Source organism: Emydura macquarii, unplaced genomic scaffold, assembly GCF_026122565.2.
Source record: "Emydura macquarii macquarii isolate MOO-44397 ecotype Brisbane River unplaced genomic scaffold, CSIRO-AGI_Emac_v2 contig_2834, whole genome shotgun sequence".
Taxonomy (NCBI): domain Eukaryota; kingdom Metazoa; phylum Chordata; order Testudines; family Chelidae; genus Emydura; species Emydura macquarii.
The window spans coordinates 1,905,989-1,928,504 of NW_027132971.1; positions in this window are offsets into that span (position 1 = coordinate 1,905,989).

Sequence of the window (22,516 nt, forward strand, 5' to 3'; positions counted from 1 at the left end):
GACTCAAGCGAACTTTGCAGTATTACAATGGATTTTCTAACTGCCAACCCCACAAACTCAGCTTGAGATCTGAACATTGAGTGGTATTCTTTTAGTCAGTTTCTCATCACCAGGATAGATTCTGATATCAGATTTTTTTTCAATCTGATGACACAAGAAGCAGAATATCCAACTCACTGTGCAATGGGTACACTTGCTCTACAGTGCTAATATTAAAACATGTGTGTGTCCATAAAGAAGCAGATTAATCCAGAACACACAATGTGAAGAAGAGGATATCATTTTTACATAGTCATTATTATGGACAGAGTCATGCTTTAAATAAAAATAAAAGAGATATTCTCTGTATTTGATGCTGCTTGTAACCGGACCACTCAAACTATAAAACACTGACTATTTCAAAGCACTCTAAAATGCACTCAGTATAGGAGAGTTACAATATGCTACATGGAGTAGTACAGTCTGTACTGTTGAGAACAGCAGTAGCTGAAAATCAGCAAATGACAAAATGCATTAAACAACAGAATTTTGATTCTGTATTGTTCTTTCAAGGGTCTCTTCTATGTCATCTTAATTATGTCTCTGGATTCACAGATTAACTTGGACAGCCTGCTAGCATGCAGACTTCCAGCCACCAAAGACTTCATAGAGGAACTGATTCAGTTTCCATCTGATTAAGTCCACAAAATTCCTTGTCATTGGAAACTTCAGTGTTCACATGGACAATGCTTCTTATTTGACAGCTCAAAGCTCTTATCAAAACTCCTCACCACAAAGTATCTCACAGACTAGTCTCTCACGCAAAATGCACCACCTACTATACTCTGGACTGCCTCCTCAGGCTTAACTTGGACATAAGAAACACAAACTATGTGTTGTCCTAGTCAGACAACTTTCTCCTTTATGGAGAAATCAAAACTCTCCTCACTCCAAGTTTAGAATAAAGTATGACCACAGTCCACCCCTGAACATCTGTGGATCCTTCCAAATTCCAAAGCTTAAAGAAAACTCTACTCAATTTTACTCAACCAAGAGGCAACGAGTGGAAGTATTAGTGAGACACTACTACCGTTCTCCACCCATTGTTTCACTGCAACACCTTTTCCACCTCCATTTTCACACATAGTAAATGTTCTTGGACAATTTGCAACAAAAAAAAAAGAAAGAGAATGAAAGAAAATTTAAGGTTCATTGGGGGAAACAAAACAAAACACTTGTTTTATTCAGATAGACTCAAACACATGGAACTTCAAGAAACCTATTCCACTGCTGTGAAAGATGGCAAAGAGAGCCCAAGAGAAAGAGTCACAACTCCTAGAACTTTTCTAGGCTCTAAATTCTTTTTGTAAGTCCAGAGTACCTCCATTCAAACTTCGAATTCAGTGTCTCTTCCTGCAAATAATGAGTCTATAATTTCATAGAGGACCCTGCCCACACCCAGGATGGCTTCATGAGCCACCAACAATAAGCCAGTTACAGGAGCAGACACACAATGAATGCCTTTCAAGAATTCAGATGATTCATATACAAATGAATCATGAAAATACTATTTCAAAATGTGTATTAAAATGTTTATACGTTTAATTGCAACGTGTGGTGTCTTTTTAATCACTTTGTTACAAACACAAAGGAAGAGAAGGAAGACAGTGGGTCCCTACTCAAGTTCCACCCCCAAACCAATATTTAGTAGTGAAATAGTTAATGAGAATAAAATTGTCATTAGGCTTTCTGAGTTAGCAACCCATTAAGTGACAGGTGGTGTTTGCACCTCTTTTGGAGTTTTTTAGACAAGGCAAAGAACTTTATCCTGCAAACTTTTAATCGACCACTAGTAGTCCTTATTTGAGTAGTCCCATTGGAATCACTGGAACGACTCATATGAATAAGGGCTAATTGTGTGTTTTCAGGACTGGTGCATAGATTTTATTTAATTTATTTATTAATTAAAACTTACATTTTGCAATATTTATGCATTATATCTCCCTTTCCCCAACCCCTATGGAATACCTTTTGAAAGCATTCCACATGGCTTGGACAACCACACTTTTAGCATTATTTACCCCACTCCAAATTACTTTATGCAGTGTGGTCCAGCATATAGGGAGCCATCTCTGGTCATTAGCCAGCAAGACAGACCTTGGAGTTTAGCCTCAAATCCAAGGCCAGCTTTATGTGAGGAAATCAACAAACATCCCCCACTCTCCAAAGGACAGAATTCTGAGAAATTCTCCAATTCTGAGAAAACTGTGGGTAAATCTCTCTGATATGGGATGTTCCTGTTTGTGATACTATCTATTCCATGCATATAATAATAAAGTAACAATAGCAAGCCTCATAAAATAAATATAAAATGTGTTACTTCAAAGTGAACAGGGAAGATGGTAGAAAAGACAAAAATGTTAATACATAATAGCCTTAACTGCCCCTAACTTATCATCTGTATATTATTCTACCCCTTCACGTATTGCAGAAGACATTGATGCTGCAACTTGTCACACACAGATGCATACATGATGGCCAGTGAAAGTCAATGAGGCTTCACATCTGCTATGTGAAATAACATGGGAGAAATGTTCCCTTTATGGTTTATAATTAAGTAGATATTTTATTACTTAATTTTTATAGTTTGTACTTTTAATTTAGCTGGATAAAAGAGAGCCAGCTACCCCTCTTTGAATAAATAGCCACATGACGTAGAAAAATCTTAATTTAGTTTTACTTTGTTAAAGAGCAAAATAAGAAAAACTAACACCACTGTTCAATAATTTTTGGGTCAGCATGTGAATTGTATGCTACAAAGTTGCTATGCAACATACTCATAACAGTCCATTATGCCTTTAGGTAGGCTAAGCTTTCATTCTTAACAGCTAAGTAATACGAAACTGCCTTATGGTAACAAACTTTGCCTGAGTCCATAGTATTTAGGATTTGTTTCTCATCTGTCAGGTATTAAGAGACTAACATTAGAAACATTGCAATTTAAAGATTAAAAACAAAGTAAAACTTGGTGGATGTGTTGTCAATTGGAAAGTATGGAGGAATGCATCTTTTAAAACCTTTAGGGATGTATTTCAAGAGGGATCATATGAATCTTTTCAAAACATCATGCAACAATGCTCTGGGAAGAAATTAAGTAAAATCAGTGAGAACGGATACTATTTGCTTTTCATCAATCTGATAGATAAGCAGTATTAAAATGGTTACAGTTTACATTTTTACATGCTTAATAGGGCTTCATACAGACTTTTCTCTAAAGGATTACTATATCATGATAATTGTTGGAGATGCCATCGAGGGAGCATGTATGTTGGGCCTAAAACAGACTTGGTACAGACATTCTAAATTAATCTTGTTTTGGTCAGATATAGTTAGGTGGGACTAAAACAGATGGAACCTTTGTTCAATCACAAATATAGCATAAAGTCTCGCTGAGGCAAAAGATCATTGGTTTAGTTACTAACTCTTACATACTGTTAGCCATTAACAAAAGTCCAATCAATATACAGTTGCACTACATAAATATACTAAGATGATACTTCATTCAATCTGTATTTTGTATGATTATAATCAAAATTAAAACAGGTACATTATTGAAATTTTATCTTATTTGTAACATGATTGTTTTGCCCATTTTTCTTGATAGTCATGTTCTTGCCAAGACAATAGCCTCTCAATAATCTACAATATGCACAGGGACATCACATTGGGACAATCATGCAGCAAGGTCAATCTCAGAAATACTGCTACAGGAAAGCCTAATTAAGGAATCATTTTACTGCCAGTGTACATAAATTACAGACATTGACAGAAACAATACACACTTAACATTGGAAGAACAGACTCTTAAACATGTGGCATAATTTTAGTTCCACACTATTTTATATCAGATCCCATCAAGATTTACCCAGACTAATAAGCAAGGAGGAGGAACTCCTCCTCTCAGGTCAACTGGTAGCATTACTTTTTACTTTAAATCACATCTGAACATCACTTCACAAAACCTCAGACTGCATTGCGTATATGGGCATGAGAGAATTAAATATGGAGGAGAGAAGCAGCTGAATCACGCAAGATCTTTAAACAACGGGCTGAGAACTGGGGATAAGGACAACCTGCCTGGGAAGCCGTCCAGAAAACAAAGTGCAAAACAGGCAGGAGAAATGTGAATGGATGGTTGCTTCTAGAGAGAAACAGATGAGGAAATCTGATAGGGGATTAAGAAGACAAGGTTTGATATGGGGCAGTTGAAAAGGTGCAGTTGTGAAGAAGGAGATTTTTAAGTTTCTCCTGAACTGAACTTGATTTCTGTGGTGTAAGTAACAATGCAATTTTTGTTTTTTTGGTTTTTTTCCCCTTTGTTGTATTTCATCTTTACATTTCTAAACAGTGCACTCATCTGTACTGGCAAGCTGACATCTTGTAAAGCAGAGAGATGCAGCATGCTACAGAAGTGATAAACATGCTCTTTTTTTGTGTGTGTGTTCACCTTAACTTGAAATAATAATAATTTAGGATGAAAGTATATAGTTCCTGTTTATGAATGAAAACAACAATGTAATAATCATGAACCTTGAAGAATGGTTTGTGTTCCTTGTGGAGAATAAATATGATTCAGATATTATAATTAGCTTAAACCAATTATTCCTAGCAAATTACATACAACCTTGTATAACTGTAAATAACCACCACATGATGCATTTTAATTATATCCTAAGTAGTTAAAGGTTAAAAATTAGAAATAATTTATTGCTGATATTTTTATTGAGACACTAAGAGAAATTATCCAAAACATAGTTTGTGTTTATGAATTCAACAATTTTATTAAAAGTTGGACCGGTTTCATGTCTGTAGATTTCTTACAGCCATGATTGTTCTCCATAAAGATACGGCTCAAAATATCCATTGGTTTAAATCCTTTAGGGTGGTACTTTTTATTCCACATACACACCACATACCACCACCCCCTCTTGATGATAAAATTGATAAATATCAGGCTATGTGCCTAATAAAGGTACCTACATTTCTCTATTATGGAGACCAGTTCAGCTGAATTCCAAGAATGTCAGAAGGGGCTTCTACTTTGAAATTGGCTGATTTGGCATAGAATGTTTCTTCCATAAAGATACAGAAAAAAAAAATCAAGATTGTATGCTTCTGCACAAATGTATGGCTATAGTAGGCTATGTAACATAGTCTAATGTGGAACCTCTGCACGTTAGGGTTGCATTTGTACTAATTTGAACCCAAATACTTTTCTTCCTACTTTTAGGAAGTTGAAACTTGTACACACACTGGTTTGCTACCTTTTTCCTCTGTCCAGCGTCTAACCATAAATCATCAAGGTGGACATAGAATCAAAGAAGTGTAGGGCTGGAAGGAACCCCAAGAAGTCATTGAGTCCAGCCCTCTGCACTGACGGAGGAGCAAGTAAACTGAGACCATCTCTGACAGGTGTTTGTCCAACGTGCTCTTAAAAAACTCCAATGATGGAAATTCTATAACGTTCATTGGAAGCGTATTCCAGAGCCTAACTATGCCTATAGTTACAAAGTTTTTTCTAATATCTACCCCAAATCTCCCTTACTGCAGATTAAGTCCATTACATTTTAATGGACATGGAGAACAACTGATCACTGTCCTCTTTAAAATAGCCCTTAACGTATTTGAAGATTATCATCAAGTCCCCCTTCAGTCTTCTTTTCTCAAGACTAAACATTCCCAGTATTTAAACCTTTCCTCATAGGTCAGGTTTTTCTAAACCTTTTATCGCTTTTGTTGCTCTCCTCTGGACTCCCTCCAGTTTGTCCACATCTTTCCTAAAGTGTGGTACCCAGAATCGGATACAATACTCACTCTGAAGCCTCACCAGAGCAGAATAATTACCTCTCCTTTCTTACATGCAACCAGGGGTGTGCACAGGAATTTCAATGGGAATACTTTTGGAGGGGCACCTTAAACACACAAAAAGAAAGGTTTGCGTTCCTCCCCCAGTCAGATTTCTCAGGAAGCCTCTGGCAGGGACACCCAGCAGCAAGGAGGTAGCAGCACCCCTGGCAGCAGCATTCTTCGGTCCCTGCAGCCCACGGAGGGAGGAAGCAGCAGGCCAGCGGGTTGCTGGATGAGCTCCTCCTCTCCTCACCCTTCAGCTGCAGCTTCTCCTTCCCTGCTTCTGGAGTCCCAGACGGTTGCCTGCTTTGCAGACTGCCCATTGAGACGGCAACAGGTGGGACTCCAGCAGCAGGGATGGAAAAGCAGCAGGCTACAGCTGTAGGGTTAGAGAGAGTTGGAGCTCAGTCAGCAGCCAGCCAGCCTACTGCTTCCTCTCTTCCCAGGCTGCAGGGACACAAGGAGATTTTTAGAGGGCCCCCCACACACCTTGTGCACACCCCTGCATACAATATTCTTGTTAATACACTCCAGAATGACATTAGTCTTTTTTGCAACTGCATCACATTGTTGACTTTCAAATCACACCATTTATAATTAGCTGCATGTGTATCACTGCTAAACTAACTTCAGTAGAGACCAAATGCCAGTTACTTTATTACTTTACCAGTTGGACAGGGCAGGGCAGTCACAGCACAATTAGGAAACTCACCATTTTCCTTTCATCTCCTTTCCTGTCCAAACAGAAGCTATTGTTTCTGCTGCGGATGCTGATATAAATTCAGGTATTCTCAGTACCAGATATCACATAAACTTTAGTGGAAAATGGAACAAAATATGAACAGCTATTTTTATTCTCTCTTTGCCACTTTAAGTTTCAGTTGGTGAAAGAAACAAGGCCATATTGAGGTTGCTTGTTTTCAGTGATGAGTGGAGCACTGCATCACAACTAAACTGAGCCCTAACCTGGGTGTAACTTTTGACACATTATAGCACAAACCTGATATGCAGTAATATATTTCTATAGAGCTGTAATCACCATAGCTTTCGTTAGGCGAGCTGTTAAAGCAAGGGGAAGATGTTTCCCATCTCTAATAAAAACATGAGAACTCTCTTCCTGTCCCTATCTAGGTACTTATGTGGCTCTCATCACCATAATATCTGAGCATGTCACAATCATTAATACAATTTATCCTTACAACACATTGTGAGGTGGGGAAATACTATCTCCATTTTACAGAGAGAAAACAGACTGAGGATAAGTTAACTGACTTGCCCAAGGTCACATACAGTCTGAGGCTTAGCAGGAAATTGCACCCTGGTCTCCTAAGTCCCAATTCAATGTTCTATCTACTACAACATCCTTCTTTCCCTTTCTTCAAGAAATGCTGCTCCTCCACTGATGAGGATTTGCCAACTAAGGAAATTTGAAATGGGAGCATCAGGAGGAGCCAGGTGCCTGGCTAAAAGAGATTTTGGTGTTGCAGCCTTCCTGACAGGAGGTGGAACACATGTATCACCTATTAAATAAAGGTAAGTGCCTCATCTAGGAGTCCCCCATTCATATCCTCTCCTCTAAAGGAAATCGGTTCTGTCCTTTGGCTTCCCCTCCATCGCTAAGGGAAAGCGAAAGATGATCTTTCACAAACATCATATTCTCTCAGATGGGTTGGCAGGCAGAAAGTGACAGATAAATAGAAAATTGATTTAAATAAATCTGTCTTTTGATTTATCTGAAATTTAATCATTTCAGATAAATGCATTTCAGATTTTTGGAAAAAATTCTGATCCCTCTTCTCCCAATCCCAATTTATCAATACAGATTATCTCTCCTGGTCAAATCTGAACAATGACATTTATAGAATTGAGGCTGGAAGCACTAAAGGGAATAGGCATGCCTATCAATACATCTATGGGGTAGAAAGGGGTTGGATGCCAGATAATTTTCAAAGTCAAAATAACCAAAAGAAAATCATTAGTAAAATTGATAATTGGGAGAAACAACAATTAGACAGAATTATTAATGTTCTCATATGACAGCCTCAAGAAAAACCAAATCAAGATGGATTTATTTATTATGATTATTAATGAGACTACACATTTACCAAGAGTTCTTTATCCTATACACTAAGGGATGCCCCAAAATAAAATGAAATAAAGAAAACAATAAAATTATAGCAAAATGATAAAAACCTCAAACAATTAAATCAGATACACAAGATAAAAAAGTGATAAAATTTAGCAACTCTTAAACAGCCTCTTCTCTAAACATGAAATTTTAAAATATAAAGTAAATTAAAATAAAGTTGGTTAGCTATATTGAATGGAATAGGGTTGTAAAACTGAGTATAAAATTCCAAAGCTATAAAACTAGCCAGAAAGTAGCTCACTTAATTACTTAGCATACTAACAACATCAACAAGTTGTTTACGCTAATTAAGTTGAATTTATAGCTAAGCATTAGTAACATAATTCAACAGCTAAAGTTAAAAGCCCACTAACAGATAACCAAGGATAAACTTAATGAAGTAAATAGATTTCAATTATAATTCAACTTGATATTAAATACTTCTGAACTAAAAATTAAGATGAAACTAGATAAATTGGATAAGACAATATAATCAAAAGTACTGTTAATTTACACAAAAGCTAGACCATTATTACTACGTTTACATCTGGCCTAAGAAAATAGTATTTTCATGCTAAGCATGATTTTTAGGCAAATTCACAATCATGTAATCACTACAACTTGAAAAGTAATCACTATTTAGATACACAGAACTAGCTGATAATGGTTACAAAGATACATAACATAGCAGAAGTATCCAAATCATCCAATGTGATTATTATTCCACAGCACAGAGCAGATATGATTAGCTCTGATTTGATGGAGTTAACAGCCTACGGTTAGGAACTGATGAAAGACAGCAATGCATCCTAAGCAGTAGTATAAAAGATTACAAGTTCTAGGCAAGATAAGCAGTTTAGAAGAATTGAGTTAGATGTGAAGGAGGTGCTTTTGTCTTTCAGTTAATTAGCATAATTAATTTTAAACAGTTTCCAGGTTCATTATAAAATATCTTATCTCCACCTGATTAAAGTATTCTAATTTTAAGAATTGTCCTAAATATTTCAAACTATTAGCAACACAAGTGTGCTAATTCTTACTAATAATGTTTACTATAACTTCACAATTGTTACACTTAATCTTTATACAATATTCCAACATTTACTAATAAGAGCATACACTATGATCTTATATACCACAAATTTTTATTAACAAAACATAAAAAAAATCGTATATGTATGTGAATTTATCCAGCTATATATATTTCCACAGAGACTAATTTTCTACCAAAATGTCTTTGTTTAAACACCTTGATTTTTAACAGAAAGGTCCTAAAATGAGATTTGGCCTTAGAGTTTTATTATTCCCTGGATGGCAAAAACATTGGTTATTAGTTTTCTTCATCTCATGAATTAGAGAATGTGGGGAAGATTACTTATTAAGTTAACAATGTGAAAAGAAATAAAGTTAAGAGGTGCGTTTATGGCGGTGATGTAACCATCTAGTTTGAGCAAAGCTAAGAAATAACTATCTTCAAAACAATTTTGCAGATGTTGATTTGAGAGCGAGCGAGCGAGAGAAATTTATGGTGCTACTTTGCTGGGACCTTAGCTCTTGGCAAGGAGTTAGTGCCTGAATGGTCATAGAGAAAATGGATTATAACATCCTTTGTATTAGGTTTCTGTGTCACTTATTAGATGATGAACCGATCTGTTTTGATGCTAAGTATATTTTAAGACCTTTTGGCATGTTGCATCTTATTTCTGACTTTACTGTTTCATTTTAATACAGGTGTATTCAAAAAGTTAAATACAAATCTGGAGAGGGCATGAAAGACAGGTTGCTCTTTAGCTCTAGAGACATAAGATAACTTTATTTATTCTTTCCTTTACAACCATATTTCCCTTGAAGGTTACAAGAATTACATAGTTAGAAATTTCTGCTGGCTGTGGATACAGGTAAAGTATAATAAAACCATGTAAAACATCCCAAGGTTCAGTTATAGGTAATCTGTCCTAAAATCAGGCCTTGGTTAGATTTTAACGCAAGGATACATTATTCAAGTGTGAGCTTTTCACATTCGTATCATTATAACTTCTAAGTGAAAGAATATAAAAACTGTATATTCAGTGGATGAAAAATCTGACATTTTAGGCACCACACCTCCAGCATACACACAACTGTCATTCAACAAGTTGGAAATCTGTTTGGGGTATGAACTCCTTTCAGATACAGCTCTTGTCTTGTCCTCATTCCTTCTACATCCTGTTGCCACAAGATTATGTCATGATGTGGAGTTGCACAATGTTGATCTCCTGTGCCAGTTCAATTTGCTTTAACAACCACTCTGGAGAGTAGTATTTAGAGTAGACAAAACAGATAAGAAGGTACAGTAGACTGCAGAAATCAAATGAATAATCAAGAGGCAATAGGTGTTTGTAAACCCCCTCTACAATGAATTACAAGCATCAAGCAGCAGGAAAATCAATATTTGGTTAAGAGCTGAGCAAAATTTAGAATTTCCATTACATAGAAGATTCTTACATTTCAATATTTGTTTTCATCCTAAATACGTACACAAAGTTGAAATGTCTAATTTTTCCTCAGATTGAAAATTCTGAAAAAAATTGATTTGGAGGTGTTAAAACATTGTATTTGAACTTTTTTTAATCAAAATTAAACATTTTGACATTTCACAAATTGAAATGTTTCATTTCAAGTTAGTACAATGTAAAACTTTTTTCTCATTCTGGTGCATTGCCTCTTGTGAGTTGTAGTTCAAAACTGATGCCCCTATTTTCCCCCATTGGCCTAGCTCACTGGCAGGAACACCCCTCACATGATACCCTCAGAGTCATGCAACTCTTATGATAAACAATGCAACTTTGGTCAGAGGAAAATTTGATCTGCATTATGGGAGATGTAGTCTTTTAGGGGACTCCATCCACGGGAAAGAATGGGGACCCAAACTACACACCCATAAGGCACAGTGCTGATTGGGATATACAGGTGTATGTTTTGGTGAACTGATTTAAAATAAAATATTCCAATTCAGGACAAACCAACCTGAAATGAATTATATTTATTACAATTTTCTCAATGGAAAAAAAAATCAGAAAGGTTTGGCAACTTCAACATTTTTCAGTGGACAATTTTAATTTTCCAGAAACTATTTTCCCTCAGAAAATCATTCTAACAAAAGATTCCTGACCAGCTCTAGTTTAAATCAAATGTTCTGGCCAGATCATACTGTGCTTGTTCTCTTTTTTTTCCTGAGAAATTGGATTGCTCATTAGTCCGAATGGCATCACCAACTAAGGGTTATTGTTTTCTCTACTTTGGCAAAAATGTGTAGACTTCAGCCTCAAAATACAGGACAGCAACTCAGGAAAGGAAGTCAAGTCAGCTATCTGATACTGGAAAAAGTTAATTGGAAGACTCAAAAGTAGGGTAGTGGGTAGAAGCAGCTTGTCAAAGTGATCTATCAAGTAACACAGAAGGTTTTAAACATTAACCACCAAATCCTTTTTATGGCGTGGCATGAGACAAAGACACTAAGAAATGCAACATCCAATTTAAGAGAGAAAAGCATTCTAACCTCTTCAAAAGACAGAAAACTCATGTAGTGACTGACAGTTTTACACTTACTCCCAGATTCTGACAGAGACGAAGGGGTCTTGTGGTTAAAGCATGGGGTCTGAGTGTCAGGACTCTAGGGTTTAGCTCTTTCATTGTAAAAGATTTGTATATCCATGCAATACAAGGCAGAAGTTCTGACTCACAATCCATCCTCCCTCTCCCCGCTATAACCACTAGATAACAACCTCCAAGGTCTTAGATAGTACGGAAAAAAGCACACTGAAGATAGGGTTAGGGGTAGGTTGCACGTAGTCATCTCAGCAGGTTTTTGAGGAACCTGGGCAATAAGAGAAAGCCTCTGGTGCTTCCCTGACTGTCTGCTCTGCAAAAATGAATAAAGCAATAGGACAAATTTAGTCATCCAACAGCTTCACTTGCTTCAAGACTCTTGAAGGTCCTATGCTGGGCACTTGAGTAAAATAGAACAAATGGAGGTCTTTCTTAAATTTTAGAAAAGGGCTGAACATAAGTGGGTAAGTTTTTGTAAACTTTTGTAGTTTTTTTTTTTTAGACAAAACATAGTACAAACAAACAAAAAGATACCATATACCATATTTAAACAGGACGTATATTTGCTGGATGATACATAAATCCTACAGACACAAGCATTTGGAAAGAATGGTTAGGACTGAGACACTCCTCTTTGCTTAATTCTCAGGAGCCTCAATAACTCCATATATGCTAAAGGGAATTTAATCCCTGTCTTTAGAGGCATCATCTCACCGTAGGCTAACCAGTCATGATGCTCATGTGAAATGATAGAATTGGACTAATGATAGCACCTTCTGCCATTGACAGAAAGACATCACAGCACCACCATGGGAATGCAATCTACCATCCCCTATATAATTAATCCACTTTTCTGTACACCAAACAAGTACTTTACAGTCAGGTTAAATATTTATCAGAGAAATATATAGGGAAAAATTGAACTAGATCTTCAGTAGGGCTGTTTTTGTTATTATATGTACTGCTTGGTGAAAACCAATGATTTAGTGCTATGTATGTCATAAATATCGATTGTCCCTATCCTGAGTAAAGACTACATGGCAGAGAAGACAGGACACACTGAGAGAAAAGATCATTTAGGTTTTTAATGTATTATTTAATCTTCCTTTCTTAATAACTTCTATAATGCTGAGGTGGAAAAGGATGTTGATGTTGGCTAGTATGGGCATTGTGGAAGAAATTACATTTTAGGAGAGACTGGAATGAGGAAATGGTTGGGACATGCTAGAAGGTAGTTACATACAGATGAAACAGCATGGCAGAAGGCACAGATTTCTTTAATTCTTTTATCTTTAAGATGCCTCGAGATTGGTTTGCCACACTTATAAACCAGTTTTATATCATCATTACTCTGCTGAGTTCATTAGTATCACACCAAGGTAAAACTCATGTAACTGACCGGAGGATTACGCCGGTCTTCGAGGCAATATTTTTAGAGGTGGCCAGGTGTCTAGTGCAACTTTGTTCAACTTATTTAAAACACAACCGCTAGACAAGTTAGTTCTGTAGATTCCTTGGAAATTGTATTTTATACAGTTAGATGTAAGTATATACAAAGAGAATATTAATACAAGAGGGTGGCACAAAGGTCTCATATGCATGAGTGCATTACACTGACTGGTGAATCCACAAATGAGTTATTAGGGTCTTCACAAACAAAAGCTGCGAGCTAACCAAAGGTCACTTGCCTCACATACCTCTGTAATGTATTACCTCTGTTTATGTGATGTTATGTATGATATATGCTTATATGCACACTCAGACATGGGTATATTTGTGTTGGTATCTATATGACAAATATATAGAATAATTGGGTCATTGTCCTGCACAAAAGAAATGTTGAATTTCTCATTTAATCACCTCTCCTTGTCTGCATTCATATCTTTGTTTGAGCTAGGTAAAGTATTAGTAAGTCATTTAAAAAAGACAAACCTATTTGATGAACTGGACCCATTTTCTGCTACTGCATCTGCCTACCAATGTTTTCATTTCATATGGCTCAGTATAAAAAGTGCTTGTAGAATACAACTAATTTGAAAAAATGCAAGAGCAGAAGACAGCAGCTTCATGTAACAGTACATACACTTGTTATGAAAAAGCTGCATTTGGTAACACTAATTCCTTAATGGTTCAGTTACCTCAGCTATTTATTCTCAACTCCAAAGAACATACCAAATTGCACTGACTTGGTTATACCCACAATAATCCTTTGCATTTCCTTTTACAAAAATATAATGCACAGCAAGAAGCTTAAAGTTTTCTAGTAAATGACACTACTGAACCTTATTATATTATTCCGATATCTCTGACCTAAATGAAATAAACTGCCACTGAACTTGTAACCGACATTTTATAATCAAACACTGTTTTGTTGTGGACAAGTGATTTTTAATACTTAGAGCAAGCACTTTTATCATCTTACAGAATCAAAACTCTATTTGTCCTTACCTACATATATATCAAATCCCTATAACTGAGCTGTCATTTAGTATTTATTTATTAAAGCATTGCTTTTGACTCATACAATTAGTTTGAAAGCAATTTTGTTTTGGAATGATTTACTTTTATTTTTATTGCCTTGTACTCATTCCTGAAAAATGTCTGTATCAGTACATTAAATGCGAAGATCCTTCAATGAGAAGCATAAATAGTATTCCGTATATTAAAATCCCTGTTTATAATAAAGGAACAAAAGCAGCCGGCAAAACAAGGGTAAGCTTTTACCTAAACATTTACACATTTTATCACATCAATCGTTGAAGGCCCTTGTATAGAATTTGAGTCTTACAGGTCACATTTGAACTTACTTCTCACTCTTGATCAGGCAAATTCCTATGTGATAATCATAAGAAATGCTCTCATACACAAGTATCAGAGATGTCCCCTGTCACTCAGATCCATTAATTAAGACATTTGGAAGCAGAGTTGGCTCATTGCAGCCTAATAAGCTAAGTTTAAAACTTGTCGTCCACACTGAAGCTGAGGGATTTTGCCTGTATCCATCAGTCACCAGAGGTCAACAGCATTGGAAAGTAATTATGTGAAAGAATACCAACAAACACTGAAGTCCATCTATTTATTCCTTCTCAGTTTATACAGAGTTTGGGTTCCAGGTTTTCCACGTACCTTCTTTTCTCAGAAAGTAATTAGTTCAGAAAAGGCACTCCTCGTGTGTTGAAGAATAAAATTATCACAAATGTGTTGCAGAGCTTTTCCATAAAAAGGATAAGAATGGTCTAATTTTGTGTGCAAAGGTGTGGATGTGGGCAAAGAAGAGTTAAAAAAAACCTAAATTTGATCTTTGTAATCTTGGTCAAACAAATTTTCCTCTATTCGCAATAAACAATTCCCACAAGAAAATAATTCACTTTGGCAGTGGCATGCAAGAATTCTGATGCTTGCTTGCTTCAATGTGACACCAGTCAGTTTAATTATCTCCTAGCATGATAATATTTTATCAGATTTTGTTCTTAAAGACCCTCCAAGCAGTATCTTTTTGCTGCAGATTTCAGAAAGCAATTTGGAATCTGCATATGAAATACAGTGCACAATATTAATCAAAGTGCATTTATTACAGTGAAGTGAAAATTTGTTCTATGTTTTTAAGGTGACAACCAAAGGAACTAAAGCTAATACAAACAGAAAGTTCTTGGATTGCTTTAGGCAAACTTTAGTACTTGAGATTTCTACTTAAAAATAATCAAGGCAAATTTGTTAAAGATGGGAATTGACTTCATAAAAGGCAATAGGAAAAAAGAACCATTCAAAACCGAGGTGCATGTTTCTTTCAAACCAAAAGCTTTTATCACACACCTGTGCTTTTGTGTACAGTATCAGTAAAACAAACTTAAGCAATAAAATGAATTTCTGACAAATACTTAGCGTTTTATTCTGGATTTCTTTTAAAATTTGCATTCATTCTAATACCATTCTTGATACATTCCATGCAGCAGGAGTGTCCACCAGTAGGCAGCATAGTCAGTTAACAGCAATACAAACATTCAAACTCATGCTACACCTTGGAAAGAGATCAGTTGAGAGTGGTCACATACCTGGATTTCATCGGTTGATATGGAGATTGTATTGAAACTGTTTAAATATTAGAAATATCCATTTACATGGAAAGCACTATTCTTATGTATGGATTTCTACTATATAAAAGCTAGGTATTATTATTATATAAACTTTTCCTCTAAATCTATTATATACTCTTAAACATTCATGAATTTGGTCACACAACAATGCTGAATGAGGAAAGACTTATTAGCCTATTATGGATTTGGTCATTGTGTGACAATTGAAGGGTTTAAGTAGTTCCATTGACTTCAGTGGTCTTTGGATTGGGCCATAAGTGATTTGCCAAAGTCGCACAGGAGTCTGTGGTAGAGCCAGAATAGAGTACAAATCTCCAAGCTCTCAGCCTTGTGCCTTATCCACATTATCTTTCCTGAACACATGGCATTAGGGTCTCTCTTCCACTGTGTGTGTTTCATATTGTGAATTTTATAATCTGTGAAAGAGCCTTAAAGTGAGGCTGAGCAGTTTTAGCACTTAGTCAATAAGAGAAAATATTTTGCCATAAAGAGTACCCACAATGCTACCCATATTTTATTAATACCTCAGGACACTGGTATATTATGACCACTAACTAAATAATCAAGCAATATTTAGACTAACAAAGAGAAATGCTGACTGGCTTAAACATGTTGAATCACTTAAAGCTTTCAGTGAGAAGTTGTTTTGTTTTGTTTGAAAAGAAACATTTAAAAGGGTCTGGACCAGTTTATTTTGTGGAGCTGATATAAGATAACTGAAGTCTATGGGGTGCCACAGACCTAGAATGTGCCTTTTTTTCCCCCTTCATCTGGTTATCAAGAAGAAGGGTCCAAAGAAGTGGAGTAGTGTTTAAGTAAAAAAGGGTTCTTTGTGTTGTTTTACCAGTTTCTAAGGACACTGAGAAGTGCAAAAGATGTTTTATTCTATGGAGGCTCATCAGTGTGTGACACCACTACTGCAGCTAATTAGATAATTGGTTTCTTAATTTACTCTTAGGTCAGTGGGAGAGAGATTCAGCTCTTTGCCGCCTTTTATCACCATGTTCAATGATAGTATAAGAACACATTGTCTTTCCATTCCCCAACTTTTTATGGCTATACAGGCACATTTTCTTCTCCATCGCCCATTTCCATCAGCACTAACAAATAGGATGAACAAGACTGCACACAATAGAAACCAGGAAACACCTTCCCCCATCAACCTTCCATGCACTTCCACTGAAGTTAATGATAGTTCTGAGACTTGACATATATGTACAATTTGAAATCCATACCCCAGTGTCACAGCCAATAGTATTAAAATCATATTTCATTGCAGAAGGCTGCACTATTGGTTTAGATGCCCCCCTTTATCATTTTCAAGGTTTTTTTTAAAAAAATGAGACTGGCCATGAAATTTAATGGCACTTACTGTAGTTGTTTTTAACTTCTGCTTATTATTTTAAAAGCTCAGCTGTGAGCTATCATAGTTCCCTAAATCCCAATTAGATGTTTTTAGATGAAATATGAGGTGAATGAAAGTTCTTTTCCACCAGGAATGGAACTTTATTTCTGTAGATTTTTTAAAAGGTTTCAAGACTTGGATTTTACCCTGTTATGTCTTCCTCCCTCTCTTCTTGTTCTTCCTCTACTGCTTTTTTCATTCTCCCTTTCTCACTTCTGTCTCAGACCTTGTCAGACTCCCCCCACTTGTGATTCATCAGACTGCTATGAAATAATCCAACCATTGAGTTCCCAAGTGTTTAAGCCTACTGAGTATGAACAGAATCCAGGAACCGTCCCAGTCTTGGGGTCCCTAGGCACATTCTCAGATGCAAGGCCCTCTGTCTATTGCCACATCCTGACAGCTGGGATCACACCATCCCTCTGCCCTGCTCTTGGAAACCAGTGTTGACTCCTTACACTCCCCTTCTCCCTCTCCATATCGTAAACACACTCTAGTCCAGAACTCCACTGGAAGGTGAAAGCCCTCTGGTTTACTTCAAGGGACTATATGGTAGGTGTAGCATAAAACAGACACTTTGCACACAGTTCTAACACATTCTTGCATTTTACTTAATTACACAAGAAACAGGTAGATCTACACAAAACCAGTGAATCTTACACATTTCCCTGTCTCAGCTTCATTACTCCAAGGCATTCTTTGAGCTGGGGTCAGAGGACCTTGGGTCCCATCCTTCTGCCCCAGAGCATGGTTTGTGTTCTGAAACAGAGCGTTCCTCATAGATCAGCTTGCTTCCTCTGACCCTGGTCTATCCCCTTTCTTCCTTCTGTCCAAACTTCCTGTCTTTCCCTCATGAATCCTTTTACAGTCTCCTACTTGATCACCTGTCTTCTTTGGTCCGTGTTTGTGAATTTTCCATTCTCCATCTTCCCCCACTCACCTCAGACAGGTAGAAGTCCTGTCTCCCAGCTCAAGCAAACCCACTTAGCATATCTATTGCCCAGTCAAAGAAATAATTAAAGTCAAGTTCTCTCTATTGTCCTCAGTCTGGTGTGTGTGTGTTGCAGGTCCTGTCAGCAATAGTGGACATACCCTGGTGTAAATGTTTCCCATTATATAACAATTTAATAACTTTAATAACTTCACAATATCAACTAGAATTCATAAGTTGCACAGACAGATCCTCAAGTAATCAAAGCTTCTCTTTTCCTTAATTTCCCTCATTTTCAACCTACCCTGAAATTATCTCCTCGCTCTTCCATTCCACTTTCACCAATCCTCATCTCCTGATCCTGTATTTTGTTTCAATTTACTAGTTTAAATAATATTTATTGAAGAAAGTGCTGGGTTTCAGAGTACATAGGATTTGAAAATCCGTTACAAACAGATGACCGTTGCAAAAGGCACTGCAGGACAGAACTGCTAGCCCACCATGGAGGTGGAAAACAGAGAGGTCCCCAAAAGTTAGAGAGCAATAGGACCCAATGAGTCTCTACCATGTTGCTATTTTGCATTTTGTGTGGACTCTGTCTGCAAAACTTAAGACACAGGTGGTACTTCATTTTCCCATCAACAGGAAGATTTCTTATTGTATAAATTATCTTTCTGTATTCTCAAGCAGACAGTGAAAGCAATCCTTCAAGTGTTCACGCAGCACTGTATACTGTAAATCAAATGCAATTTTAATTATTCCACATTGATTTTATTCATATATCAATTTTTTACTATTAGCTAGACCTTGCCAGGGCATTATGGTTCTGTAATGCTGTGCTGATGTGGCTCTTAACAGAAAAGTGTGAAGAGGGAAAAGACGAGCTCCTAGACACAACTGCAATACAAATAAATAAATAAAAAACAAACAATAATAGGAGTGAATCAGAGAAATAAGTTTTGATGGACCCTCTACCAATGCTAGAGACCTCACAAACTACCACTGAGGGTGGGATTTTCAGAAGTGCTCAGTGTTGAACTAACTGCTCAAACTGTAACCAATGCTAGGTTTAGTCTTAACTTCAGTAGAGCAGAGTTAGGTCAATACTGAACAAGTGAAAATCCCACAGTAAATAGCTAATCTCCCTTTTCTAAAGCAGATAATCAAGAGGCTTGGAGGGATAAAAAAGGTCTCCAACGAAACCTGTCAGTTCCCAGGGTCCTGGATTCCTCTCAGTCAGACTGCGTAGCAAAAGATATAGCCAAGATAAGCCTAGAGAAAGAGATCCTGTGAGACTGGGCCAGAGAAAAGGGGTTAACCCTTAGCAGGCTGGAATGACACAAACTCAACCTTTAGAAACAAATACAAATGGTAATTAGGACCATTCACTGTAAATAGCTAAAACTTCTATACTTATAGCGTTAGGAGTTTGGGAAGTAAATAATGACTATGTATGTCTGTATTTACCTGTAATCTTATTAGTGATTATTGATGTAACCAAATAGTTCCTGTCTGTCATTGTATTACATTAATTTAGAAATCAAAAGAAGATATTACCATTTCAATGGAACTTGAATGTAGTAATATTATTGTTTTTATTTCTCTTTGAAGTTTAAGTATCTGTAACTATCTGTAAATGGCTGAAGTGGTCCATTACCTTCTGCTGATCAATGCTGCTAGTTACCGGTGAAGGAAATAGGAGACTTTATTTTAAATCTACAAGTAATTACTTATTATGCACCCAAGGATTACCTGCTGTGTTATCTGCTGTCAAGAAGATATCAATAACCTGCCAAGGGTCTATAAAAGGTCTCTATGGCCCTAATCCTGTTCATTTTAGGTCTGCTTAAGTCTTGACAGGGAAGGTATGAGTCACAAATCTGAGATCCCAACTTGCCTGGATCCACCCTTCTCAAGGAAGAAATTATACAGACTCTGTATAGGGCCCTGGATAGGTCTCCATTTTGTCTTCATTTCCTGCTTCATTTATCTGGACTGAAATTCTACAAGGAAGCTCTAAACAAGGATTGAGGACACCCAAGATGTTTGGGTAATTTCCAGAGAGACTTTGCAAATTAGCAGTTTATTCCACCACTGCTACAAACCTGATCCAAAAATAACTTTTGCAACTCAGTTACCATCTATATTATGAAACCGACCTATGGATTTTATTCTCAGCTGTATATATATAATTGTCTTTTAACCAGTATTCTTTTTCCTTTTTTTAAAATAAATATTATTTTAGTAATAAGCGTTGGCTTTAAGCATTTATTTGGGTAAGATCTGAAGTATTCATTGACCTGGTTGGTAATGTGTCCAGTCCTTTGGGATTGATAGAACTCTTTTACATATGATGGAAAAAGATGTTCAGTAATCATCATATTTGACTTAGCTGTCTGGGTGGCTGCCAGTGGGCTCGTTGGCTCTAAGGGAGCTATGTTTTTGTCTTCTGAATAACCAGTGAGGTAATCAGAAACTGCTTGTTGCTGGCTTGGTGAATCAAATTTTTAGAAACAGCCATCAGTATTTGGGGGCATGCCTGCCTCATTTTGTGCAATTTTCCCTAAATTAAGAGCAGTGTGGCTTCTCTAGAGACCATCGTCACAGACCTGTAAGTGTTAGGCATGCAACATGCAATAATTAGACAAACACTAGAGCATAAATCCATTGTAGGCTGGAATGTGCTGGGCCATTCGTGTAGAACCGCAGTCCTTAACCCAGTTGTGGCAACCTTAAGAGAGATTGCAAAAATCTGTTTTGTTTTTTTTTCACATTTTTTACAAATACAAACCTTTATTTTAAAATGACTGGTTCTGTTCCTTCTGATTGTAAAGATAATTTTCTGAATGGATATGGCTGCAGAAATTAATATTAGAGAACATTTATTTAGATATTTGATTTAACTTTTTGTTTGACTGTACCTATCAAAATCTCCAGGTGCATTACAAAAGTTAAATGCATAAGGAATAATAATAATTAAAAAAACTTATCAGGGATATGTTTGCAAAATAAATGTTCTAATTCAGTCTCATGGAATGTTAATACACATTTTGTTTACATATGGCATGAACTTAATCATCTGGAGTATTTTGGCTGAAACACAGGATCTTGAGATATGGACTCACATAGATAGTAATGGGTGGTTTACATATTATGGAAGAAAAAAATGTGCAGCTTTTGTGTTATTAAGGAAGAAAGGGTAAAATCCCTGAAGTATTTTTTTTAATGTGTGGTTATACTAAAAATATTTTTCACTGCATATAATGAATTTCTCAAAGTTATTTTACTCAAGTTATTTTAAACTTATGCTCACAGGAGTTTGTGGGGGGCGGAATGTGAAATAGAAAACTGATCTCTGCCAATTTCAGAAATAATGTGTTATATTCAAGATCACCTCCAGAAAGAAAGCAGCATGCTTTGGTAAAAAGTTATATAATAGTGAAACAGCATCTCACTCAAACATTACATGTACTGGTAAACTTGAAAAACGAAAGCAATCAAGTCAAAGGAAAGCCATGAGAGAATCAAAGAAGTGTAGGCTGGGAGAGATCTTGAGAAGTTATCTAGTTTAGTCCCCTGCACTGAGGCAGGACAAAGATACATAGACCATCCCTGAGAGGTGTTGGTCTCATCAGTTCTTAAAAACGTCCAGTGATGCTGATTCTACTACTTCCCTTTGAAGCTTATTCCAATGCTTAGCTATCCTTATAGTTAAAAAGTTTTATCCTAATATCTAACCTAAATCTCGGCCTACCTTCAGTGGACAAGGAGAACAATTGATCATCATCCTCTTTTTAACAGCTCCTAACATATTTGAAAGCTTTTATCAAGTCCCTCCTCAATCTTCTTTTCTCAAGACTAAACATGCCCCTATTTTCCTTTTTTAATCTTTTTGCATATATCATGGTTTTTTTAAAAAAACCTTTTATCATTTTTATTGCTCACCTCTGGACTCTGTCCAATTTATCCACATCTTTCCCAAAGTGTGGTTCCCAGAACTGAACATAGGACTCCAAGTGAGGCCTGACCAGTACCAAACAGAACAGGACTATGTCCTGCTTACATTCAAGATTCCTGTGAATACACTCCAGAATGATATTAGCCTTTTTTGCAATTGCATCACATTGTTGACTGACATTCAATTTTTAATCCACTATAACCTCCATATTCTTTTCACCAGTGCTACTGCCTAGCCAATTATTTCCCATTTTGTAGATGTGCATTTGTTTTCATTTCTTCCTAACTGTACTACTTTGCACTTGTCTTTATAGAATATCATCTTGTTGAATTCAGACCAATTCTCCAATTTATCAATTCTAATCCTGTCCTCCAAAGTACTTCTAACTCCTCCCAGCTTGGTGTCATCTACAAATTTTACAAGCATACTCTTCACTCCATTATCCAAGTCATTTACGAAAATATTGAATAGTACTAGACCCAGCAAAGACCCCTGTGGAATCCTACCAGATACATTGCCTCCAGAT